Raw genomic sequence first — 12,177 nt, forward strand, 5'->3', positions numbered from 1 at the left:
TTCTTTCTGCTTCGTCCGCTTCTTCTCTTTTGAACTTCCCCTTAGAGAGGCTTCCAAGGATTGTCGGCTAAAAGTCAAACTCTTTCTCCTCTTGCCTCCTCACCTCTTTCCCCACTCGGATCCCCGCTGACGCCGAGTAGTGGACGGCTTCAACATGTCGTGCTTCGGCCTCCTCCATTAGCCTTCTCATGCCCCCTCGGCCTTGATTCAATCCCAAGGGATGCCTTGTCTCCGTCGAATAGACCCTATTGTTCCAAAGATAGACAATATCCTTTCTTAGGGCCTCTTGAAAGTCTCCACACTCCCTTCATAGGTGGTCGGGGTTGTCGCACCACATACATCTTTGCGCGAACGGGGGACGCCGATCTTGAGGGCCGCCACTCTCTCTCCTAGCTTGCGCTATTTGGAGATCTCGCACCATCTTTGTGAGCTCGTCTATTGCCGACCCTCCCAACGGTGCTTCAACCACGTTTCTCTCGGGGATGAACCTTGCATTTACTTGCTCTCTTTCTTGAGGTATTCTACCACCCCTGGGTTCGTGTGTCTCACTAATGGAGCCTGTGGATGTTTGGCCGCTCAACGGAGACATGTCATTCCATTCCCTTCTCTTATCGAAGCGGCTACAAACCCGTTTTACCCTAGCCCAATCCGTCGTGAGCCCATCATCAGTTTCGAGGAGGGACCCCACCTTCTCTCGGTCTCGTGCATCAACAATCTTTATGAATAGTAGGACCTTGCTTGTGTCAAGCACCATCCTATCGAGCGTCGAGCGTCAAGAGTTGTGCGAAGCGCTTCTCAAATTCTTGTAAAAGTACCATAGTATTTCTCACCTTGCCGGGAAGCTCAACCCACTCCATTGGATCCCTTTTCGAAATTCTGAGTGAGTCATCAAGGCCGTACTTCTCAAGGAGTCTTTCTTTGAACTCCACCCAATTGCAACAGTCCGCTTGGATCTCGAGTACCTCCGTGTGGATACTCGGCGTTACCACTCTAGCGAATCCGGTTAGCTGCCTATCTTCGGGGACGTTTGGCATAAGCATTTCGGCCTTATAGGCATCCAAGTAGCTCGTGATATCTCTTCCATTGAACCGACCCATTGTGCTGACCACCGTCTCTATGGCCTGGTCTAGGCCGGTGATGCCTTCTCGGGCATTTACCAAGCGGTCCACCACCGCCGCCATCGCTTCAGCGAGTTCTCCTCCTCGCATCTTGGTTCTCCCTTGCTGCCCTTTCACGTCGAGTTCACCAATTTATGTCGTGACGTTTCGCGCACGTGTGTTACTTGGGCGGTGTCGTGCCTTTCGGCTCCGGATCGTTTGCGTGAGTCGGGTGGGAACCACCGGGGTTTTGGACTAGGAGGAGGAAGAATTTGAGGCTAATCTAGTTATGAATATGAATAGATTATAAGAAAGAGATATAGAAACTTGTGAATCCCACAAGTATAATTGTTTTAGTTTATCTAAATCGTAGTAATAAATTGAAATAATTTAGAATAGATTAGAGTAGATTGAGAAAAGAGATCAAACCTTGTGAATCCCACAAGTATTACATTAATCAATATTTATGTAAGAATATGAATTTAGATTGAAAGAGATAGATTATCTTAAACTTCGTGAATCCCACGAGTATATTTTATTGATTGTTGGTGTTTTAGGAAATATATCCAATTTCCCAAATATTTTTCACACACCTATTACATTGTGCTCCCCATCCTTATGTAGTGATGGGAGAGACTAAGCATAGCTACATGCTTTTTTTTCTAATATGTTCATGCACACTAAATGTGCATGTGATGCTTTTCTAATCCTTGCTTTTATTTGCTAAATATAGTGCTCATGCACGCTAGATGTGCATGAGTCACTTTTTAGTCGCTTGCGTTTTTCTATAAAATATTCACGCACTCTAAAAATACATGATTTACCTTTTAATAAAGGTAGGCGCAAATAAAGCACTTATAGTTATTAAATCTATTTATAGAACACTAAAGATAAGGTAGCATAATGGTAAAGTTGAGGTTTGGCTACGTGGAGGTACAGGGTTCGAATCCTGCCATATGCACGTGATAAATATCTTGATATATTATTTTATTTATTTATATGTAATTAAATCGGTTATATTATTTTTTACTTTTTCACGTAGTGTACGAAATACACTACGACAGCGGGACCACGGGGGTCTTGGACTAGGGAGTGCTCAAGGGATAGAGAAGACCCGAGGTTTGCTTTACGACAATACTACTTCCGAACCCCTTCCCGAGCAAGGTCTCTTTGCCCTTTGTTTCGTGAGGCCGGTGGCTCTCGTTGATCACGACTCGTCGACCTTTCGAGATCACCGCATGAGCCAAGTGACCAAACGGGTACAAGCAAGATGAGCATGCAACATGAATGCACAAGGGGACGATAACATAGACACGAATGTCCGTACGTCTTTATGAGGAGGAGAGGTGCATCGGCAGGCCCGAATGCTCCCTCGTCACAAGACGTCGAACGTACGAGGAAGACACAAAACACATGCACAAATGCTCGTACGCATTTATGGGGAGGATAGGTGCATGGGCACGCCCGAAACGCCCCCTCGTCACAAGACAACCGGTGTCGTGCCTTTCGGCTCCGGATCGTTGCGTGAGTCGGGTGGGAACCACAGAGGTCTTGGACTAGGAGAAAGAAGTTCGTGAGATAGAGATTAGTTATGAGTAAATAGCAAAGAGAAAGATAAGAAACTCGTGAATCACACGAGTATACTATATTAATTGGTACTTAGGGTGTTAAGAGAGAAGTAGATGTATAAATCGTGAATCCCACGAATAATTTTTGTATTGATTAATACTTAATCCAAATAATCAACAACCCTTTATATATTTCTCTCCTCCTTATATAAGGAAGGAAGAGCTAAGCATGGCTTCATGCTTTTACAAAAAGTGTTCATGTCCACTAAATGTGCATGTGATGCTTTTTTTTTATTTCCTAACGCTAGATGTGCATGAGTTATTTTTAGTGTCTCGTGTTTTTTCTTTTTCATATATTAAAAAAATACACGATTTACCTTTTAATAAAGGTATGCATAAATAAAGGTCTTATACGTATTAAATCTATATTTAAAACACTTAAGATAAGTTAATGTAATGGTAAGGTTGGGGTTTGTGTTCGAATCACGCCCTGCGCAGTAGTGAGTATTTCCTTTTTTTTTTTTTACATTTATGTCTCTTTATCCGGCTCTTCCTTGCCGGTATGCCGTTTTCTTCCTTGCCGGTATGCCGTTTTCCTCCTTGCCGGTATGCCGTTTTCTTCCGGTTCTCACCGAGCACTCCATTCTCTATCCGGAGGGACAAAAATATAATTTCCACATAGTGTGCAACCTACACTACGACACTCGCCCCCTCCAAACCCGCACATCCTCCGGTATGTGCCGAAGTTCTTGATTCTTCGTATCCGTCTTCATCCGAAGATTCCTCCGATTCTCCCCTTATGTCGACTATGAGTTGTAATCCACTTTCTTCGCTTCCCGCATCATTGTGGTCTTCGTCCGATTGCTCCTCGTTGTCGGCCTCGACTTGGATCACATAAGGTTTGTCGTCGATCCGCTTCTTGAAAATCTTCACCCGCTTCCCGGCTATAGGCACTCGTAGTATTGTTCCATCCAACTCGGACAGTCGGTACGTCCCGTTGTCGAAGACCTTCCGAACCTCGTACGGCCCGAACCACCTTTTCGTGAATTTCCGCATCGTTGTATGCCGTTTTCCTCCTTGCCGGTATGCCGTTTTCTTCCGGTTCTCACCGAGCACTCCATTCTCTATCCGGAGGGACAAAAATATAATTTCCACATAGTGTGCAACCTACACTACGACACCGGACGTACAAGGAAGACACAAACACACGCACAAAATGCTCGTATGCCTTTATGAGGAGGAGAGGTGCATGGGCAAGCCCGAAACGGTCCCTCGTCACAAGACGGCCGAACGTACAAGGAAGACACAAACACACACAGAATTGATCGTACGTCTTTATGAGGAGGAGAGGTGCATGGACACGCCCGAAATGCTCCCTCGTCACAAGACTGCCGAATGTACAAGGAAGACACAAACACACACACAAATGCTCGTACGCCTTTATGAGGAGGAGAGGTGCATGGGCAAGCCCGAATGGTCCCCTCGTCACAAGACGGCCGAACGTACAAGAAAGACACAAACACACGCACAAATGCTCGTACGCCTTTATGAGGAGGAGAGGTGCATGGGCAAGCCTGAACGGTCCCCTCGTCACAAGACGGCTGAACGTACACGGAAGACACAAACACACACACAAATGCTCGTACGCTTTTATGAGGAGGAGAGGTGCATGGGCAAGCCCGAACGGTCCCCTCGTCACAAGACGACCGAACGTACACGGAAGACACAAACACATGCACAAATGCTTGTACATCTTTATGAGGAGGAGAGGTGCATGGGCACGCCCGAAACGCTCCCTCGTCACAAGACTACCGAACGTACAAGGAAGACACGAATAAAGAAAGAAGGAGAGAAAGAAACACGAATGATATCAACCAAAGAGATAAAATAGGGTTTTGTTTACAATGACAACTTATAGTTAACTACAAGCTCAATCAAAACATAAATATTAAATGCCCTTAGAGACAAAAGCAAATCTGAACACGACGAAGATGAACACATGAGCACCACCAAAATGCCAATCCCAACGAACCACGACCACTCGAACGGCGAGCACACGGGCTCGCAACGACGAACGGGGCGGAGCAACATCGAACCAACGAAGCTTCGGTTGACGAGCACTTCGAGTGCCGACGTGAAGAAGATGAGCATGTGGCGATGGGGGGATGAAGGGGTATGAGATGAAGAGAAGTGGTGAATAAGAAGATGAAGAGCTTTGAAGGAAAATTGGCGATAGTCTCCTCCTCCCAAAATGTCCTCCCGAATGAGCCCCCTCGACCTCCTTTTATAGGAAAAAGAAGAAGGGGGGGTTGCCAAATTTGTCTTCAATGAAAAAGGAATAAAATTCCTTAAATCACGCTGCACTGTAAGTCCAAATTCAAACCGTGCACCTCTAGCTAGTAGTCAATGTGACTATCCACTAGCCCACTAATTCTCTCTTAAATAATATATAATTCTATCTCTATAAATTTATAGCTTGTCTCCCCTCTACCTTTTATCTTTGCTCTCTCTTACTTTTTGCATGAGCTTCTATACCTCCTTTTCACCCTTTCTTTTCCTTTTTATTTTGCATATGCACAATTATTCGTTTTTGTGTGCACACACATTGCACATGCACATTTTTGACCCCCCCCCTTTCACCAGTTTTTCCCACTCTCGAGCACACCACATCACGACAACGTGAGCCTCCACATTTGTCCCATATCATGATACATTGACATTGCAAGAAGGCCTCATTTACAGAGGAATCTAATGATGCAGCATGAAGCAAGTGTCTCGCATCCCATCTACCAAACCATTTTTCTATATCTTGCAGATAACCGGATCCGGAACACAAATTTTTTCTTTTATGCGTCTTTTGGATCTTTTTGCTTGCTTCCCACGCAATTCTAGGAAGTTGATGTGAGGGACTTTTTTGAACCTTAAGCATGTATTCAACAACCCTTTCCATGGCCATGATCTCAATGGGAAGCGATCCCGTCTTAAGGAGGAGGGTGTAGGGCGTTTGTTTCTTAACTTGTCAAAACTTTGTAAGAAAATGTTTTTGGACATTTTCAAACTCTTTCCACATAGATTTAGGGATGCTACCGCCCCATACTTCCACCCCATAGAGAAGTACCAATGTCACCAAAGTGTCAAAAAGATATTTCTTGAGGACCCAACACTTAATATCTTCGAGATTGCATGTGTTCTCAAATGCATAGTATGCTCGCTTACCCGCTTCTAAGCGGCGTGTAGTACATTCATTCCATCTATGATTTGAAGGAACTTCAAGGCCAAGATATTTGAAGTTTTCCACACATTCAAGTGGCTCATTGTTGTACATAATGCATGGTTTATCTCTTTTTTGGCTCTTCACAAGCATAATCTTTGTTTTAGAGCTATTGACACTTAATTTAATATGCATGGAAATTTTTTCCAATGCCTTCATAAGCTTTTGTGCATCTCCTAAAGTATTTGCAAAAAGCACTACATCATTTGCATATAGCAAAAGCATAATCACAACATTCCCAATGGCAACTTCTTCAACACATTCTTCCTTTGCAAACTTGGTAACCATTTCTTCCAATTCATCAATGTATAGACCAAATACTGTTGGTGAGAGTGGGCATCCTTGCTTAACACCAATAGTGCTTTTGAAAAAATTTGAAAGTTTATCTCTCATGCACACACAACATATGACCTTCTCATAAAGTCGGGAAATTGCAAGCATATATTCACCTGGTACTTCAAGTTCTTCCATTCGCCTCCAAAGATGCTCACGAGGTACCATATCAAAAGCTTTCTTGAAGTCTACAAAGCAACAATATAAACCTTTACCTCTAAGGCGACTTTCCTCCATTAATACTCGAAGGGTGATAAGGTGATTAATGGTGCTATGGTGTTTCCGAAAGCCAGCTTGTCCATAAGCTCTCTTACCATTTTTTTCAGCCCATACACTTATCTTTGATTCCATTATACATCCAAATAGTTTTGCCATTAATTAGCCAACCATGATGGTTCGATAATTGTTTACATTATTTATATCTCCACCTTTATGTAAAGGTTTGATCCAATTTGTAGTCCAATCATACTGCATACCATGTTGCAATGCATCATTAAACATATCGCTTATCCATATATGTGCTTCCTTTCCCGTCCATTTGAGCATTTCAGCCTTTATACATTGAAGATCGCTTGCCTTTCGAGAGGCCAATTTCTTAAGTCCTATGCATATATATCTTCAATTGTAAAGAAAGGAGGCATATGTGAAAGAGAACCATAACACATCATCTTTCCAGCAAGAGATAACTCATATAAATTCTTACAATGCATAGACAAGTCGTGAAGAGTTAGTTAAGTCACCATAACTCTCAACACATTTCCTCTTTAGATTTCCCCAAAATTTAGCACATGCATGTGCTTTCTCTTGCATTTGGATAAATTGTTGAGTAACTTCCCATATTCTTCTCTTTCTTTGAATAAGCCTTTTATACTCATGCAAATGCTTTTGGTAATTCTCTTTATCCTTAACTACATTCAAAACCATAAGGCACTTTCGAGCTTCACGACATTCTTTATCAAACCATTTTTTCCTAAGTTTCTTGGTGCATTTCCAAGATGTGCGGTTGGTCGAAAAATATTTGTTGTATCTTTGTCATTTGTAACATATCCTCAACCATCTTGGAATACATGGGTGCTCGCTTAAGGTTCATGCTCAAGTGCGGTTGTTTATTATCTTCAATAGCCTTCTCAAAATCAAACCTATGCATACATTTGAGATCAATACATAAAGGCCCATGATCGGATTCCGGTGTCCATTCACCAAGTGAGAATTTATGTATACGATCCAAAATACCTTCGGAAAGTAGCACATAGTGTTGGAATTGCGGTCCCTTCGGATGGGATGGTCGGATGTCGGAGATGAATGCCGACAAGCCCGGTTTCGGTTTCGGAACCGGATGATGAAGACCCCGACTTCGGAGCCGGATGACGAATGTACCCGGAGAGCGATCCGAATACAGGGACATATCCGTGAATATGTCTGCTATGGGCCCCTGAGGCTATAGTTGTAAATAGCCCCAAAGTCATATATGTATAAATATGACTTAGGGCAAACAGTTTTACTGTTGCTACCCATTTTTCTGTTTTTCCACTCAAGAGGAGTGAAGAGGGAGCAGCCGTGAGAGAGAGAGAGAGATAGAGCGCGAGAGAGGAAGAGGTAGACGCCTCTGTGTATTTCCGCCGCCTGTGGCGAGGACAGCGAGCTCTAGGTCGTTGCCTTGCAGCTCGCCATTGTATATTTCTCTGTGCATAGTTTGGTTTGGAGTCTCGCACTCCCGTGGTTTTTCCCGTATAGGGTTTTCCACGTTAATCCCTGTGTATCGTGTCTTTCTCTGTATTTCCTATTTTCTGCTGCATTGATCCGTGATTACTCGGTTGTGGCCGAGGGAAGAAGGTGAATCGAAGCGTTGATTCCCAACAAACTGGTATCAGAGCGACTGTTGCAGAAAATGGAAGGCGGCGGCAGCGGGCAGCCGATGATGATGGTGCTGAATGCGCAGAATTACGCCGACTGGAAGATCAAGATGGAGGATCTTCTGATTGTTCGGGACCTGTACGAACCGATTGACAGGTCGGAAATACCGAAAGGGGTACTTGAGTCGGAGTGGAAGCTCCTGAACCGGAAAGCCGTAGCGACGATCCGACAATATGTCGATGTAAGCGTCCTACAACATGTGGCGAACGACACCAACGCATATGAGATGTGGAAGAAGCTGTCGGGCCTCTATGAGAGGAAGAATGCGTTGAACCGGACCTCCCTGATGAGGAAGATAGTGAATCTCAAGTACCGGGACGGCGAGAGTATGGTTGAACACGTAAGCACGTTCATGGGATTCGTGAATCAACTTGCGGCGATCAAGTTCCCGTTGGAGGATGCAATGCAAGCCATCATCCTGATGTGTACATTGCCGGAAAGCTGGGAGAACTTGGTGGTGACTCTCAGCACCTCGTGCACCGAAGATAACTTGTCCTTACAAACGGTAAAGACAAGTATTCTGAATGAAGAAGCGCGTCGGAGAGATAAGGAACCGGCCTCCGACCCGAAGATGCTGTTTACCGAATCGGATCGGGGAAGACAATGGAACCGGAGTCCGCAAAGACGGGAGAAGTCGGGGACCCGGTCGCAGTCAAGAGGAAGGCCCACATGCTTCCACTGTGGGAAGCCGGGGCACTTCCGAAAGAATTGTCGGCATTACCGAAAAGACAATGGAACCGACAACACCGATTCGAAGAAGTCACCGGAGAGAAACGGTGCATACCGGGGAGCCACGGACCGGAATGGTTCGGATCGGCGAGGACAGGACCGGAAAGGAACGACGGCACTCGCGGCAAGTGAAGAGGAGATCATGCTCATCACCGAAGAAGGTGAACTAAACATTGCCGGCGATGAGACGACCTGGGTGGTCGATTCCGGAGCATCGTTCCACCTGACCCCGGAGAGAAGATACTTCTCATCCTACACAGCCGGTGAGCATGGCTGTGTTCGGATGGGAAATGAAGGTACGTGCCGGATTGCCGGCATCGGAGACGTGTGGTTGACAACCCCGACCGGATGCAAAATGCTGCTGAAGGATGTCCGACACGTTCCGGAGGTTCGATTGAACCTGATTTCGGCCGGGAGGCTAGACGATGAAGGCTACACAGGTAGCATCCGGAACGGCGTAATGAAGTTCAGCAAGGGGAGCCTGATAGTGGCTCGGGCCCGGAAGGTCAACACACTGTACCTGATGAATGCCCGGTTATGTCCGGAAGAGCTGAATGTGGCAACCGACACTGCCGGTGAGCTGTGGCACAAAAGACTGTGCCACATGAGTGAGAAGGGGATGAAGAGGCTTGCAGAAGACAACCTTATTCCAGTGAAGCATGTGCACCTGGAGAAGTGCACCGATTGCCTGGCCGGTAAGCAGAACCGAACCTCCTTCCACTCAAGGCCACCGACGAGACGTAGCGCACCATTGGAGTTGGTGCACACTGACGTGTGTCAGGTAGAGACGAAGTCACATGGCGGAGCCCAGTACTTCGTAACATTCATCGATGATCACAGCCGGAAGCTGTGGACGGCACCGTTGAAGACAAAGGACCAAGTGTTGTGCGTCTTCAAAGAACTCCACGCGAGAGTGGAAAGGGAATCCGGCAAGAAGCTGAAAGCGATACGAGCGGATAACGGAGGGGAATACCGGGGGCAGTTCGCGGAGTACTGTCGCTCGAAGGGAATCCGGCTCGAGTTTACTGTGCCGAAGACGCCGGAACTGAACGGGCTGGCTGAGAGGATGAACCGGACCATAATGGAGAGGGTCCGGAGTATGCTGGCGCATGCGAAATTACCCAAGGGGTTTTGGGCTGAGGCAATGTCGACGGCGACATACGTGATAAACAGATCACCCTCAGTACCTTTGGACGGAGACACGCCGCAGAAAGTGTGGACCGGTAAGGAAGTGTCCTACCGGCATCTGAAGGTGTTCGGGTGTCTCGCATACGTGCATGTGGCAAAGGACCGGAGAGGAAAGCTAGATCCAAAGACCCGGCCATGCATATTCCTCGGTTACGGCGACGACGAGTTCGGCTACCGAGTATGGGACCCGGTCGACAAGAAGATATTCAGGAGTCGAGACATCATCTTCATGGAGGACAAGACACTCGCCGACTGGGAGTCGGAGAAGAAGGTAAAGAGCTCCAAGTCGACCGGTGAGGATCAACTCTACAAGGAGCAGTCCCGACCGGCAAGGGACCGGTTAGCACTCGAGGATCCGGCCGAAGACGGTGAAGAAACAGAACCGGCCGAAGAAGATGAAAACGATACCGGAACCGGCCCCGATCCCAAAATGGATTCGGATGAAGAAGAATCGGAAGAACCGGTTACCGAAGCTCCGGAACGGAGATATCCTCTAAGAGAGAGGAGGGCCCCCCGGAGATTTCCGGATCCAGAGCACGTGCTGCTAACCGACGAGGGGGAGCCGGAGAGCTTTGAAGAAGCAAAGCACGACACCCAGAGCCGCAGGTGGTTGAGTGCCATGCAGGACGAGATGGATTCCCTGCATGAGAACCACACATATGAACTTGTGGAGTTGCCGAAAGGAAAGCGGGCACTTCGAAACAAGTGGGTGTTCAAGCTGAAGCCGGGAGATGCCGGAAACCCCCCGAGATACAAAGCCAGGATCGTGGTGAAGGGGTTTCAGCAGAAGAAGGGCGTCGACTTCGACGAGATATTTGCCCCGGTAGTGAAGATGACCTCCATCCGGACGGTGCTGAGCATAGCGGCAAGCATGGACCTCGAGGTAGAACAGATGGATGTGAAGACGGCATTCCTTCACGGTGACCTCGAAGAAGAGATCTACATGCAGCAACCGGAAGGATTCGAGAAGGAAGGGAAGGAGCACCTGGTATGCCGGTTGAAGAAGAGCCTTTACGGACTGAAGCAGGCTCCCCGGCAATGGTACCGGAAGTTCGACTCCTTCATGACCGACGAAGGGTACCTCAAAACGCAGTCCGACCACTGCGTGTTTGTGAAGAAGTTCGAAGGAGGAGACTTTCTAATACTCCTCCTGTACGTGGACGACATGTTGATCGTCAGACGGGACCAGGTCAAGATACAGATGCTGAAGAAGGCTCTTCACCGAACCTTCTCAATGAAGGACCTGGGTTCGGCAAGGCAAATACTAGGGATGCACATCATCCGGGACCGGAAAAAGAAGCAGTTGTGGCTGTCACAGGAGAAGTACGTGACGAAGGTGCTTCACCGGTTCAACATGTCGGAAGCAAGACCGGTCGGATCGACCCTCCCGGCAAACTGCAAGCTGTCCAGCAAGCAAAGTCCCAAGACAAAGGCTGAAAAGGAGGATATGATGAATGTGCCGTATGCCTCAGCCGTCGGGAGCTTGATGTATGCCATGGTGTGTACGAGACCGGACATCGGATATGCAGTCGGAGTGGTGAGCCGGTACATGAGCAATCCCGGCAAAGAGCATTGGAACACGGTCAAGTGGATACTCCGATACCTGAAGGGCACAACGAATGTGTGCCTCCGATTCGGCTCCGGTAAACCCGAACTCGACGGTTTCACCGATTCGGATATGTCGGCTGATACAGATACCAGCCGGTCCACATCAGGGTATGTGATGACGTATGCAGGGGGAGCTGTTTCGTGGCAGTCGAGGCTGCAGAAGACGGTTGCGTTGTCAACCACGGAGGCGGAGTACATGGCGGCTGTTGAAGCCGGCAAGGAAATAATATGGATGAAGGACTTCATTAGAGAGCTCGGTATCCGGCAGGAGGAGTACCGACTCTACTGCGACAGTCAGAGTGCAATCCACCTTGCGAAGAACGCGGCCTATCACTCCCGGACGAAGCACATCCAGCGAAGATATCACTGGATCCGGGAAAGGATAGAAGACAAGGAGTTCGTGCTGACAAAGATCCACACGGACGAAAACGGGTCGGATATGCTGACCAAGGTCCTCACACCCGACAAG

Source organism: Azolla caroliniana, unplaced genomic scaffold (assembly GCF_043228905.1).
Source record: "Azolla caroliniana isolate FFs.n. ecotype wild unplaced genomic scaffold, voAzoCaro1.0.p SCAF_11, whole genome shotgun sequence".
Taxonomy (NCBI): Eukaryota; Viridiplantae; Streptophyta; class Polypodiopsida; order Salviniales; family Salviniaceae; genus Azolla; species Azolla caroliniana.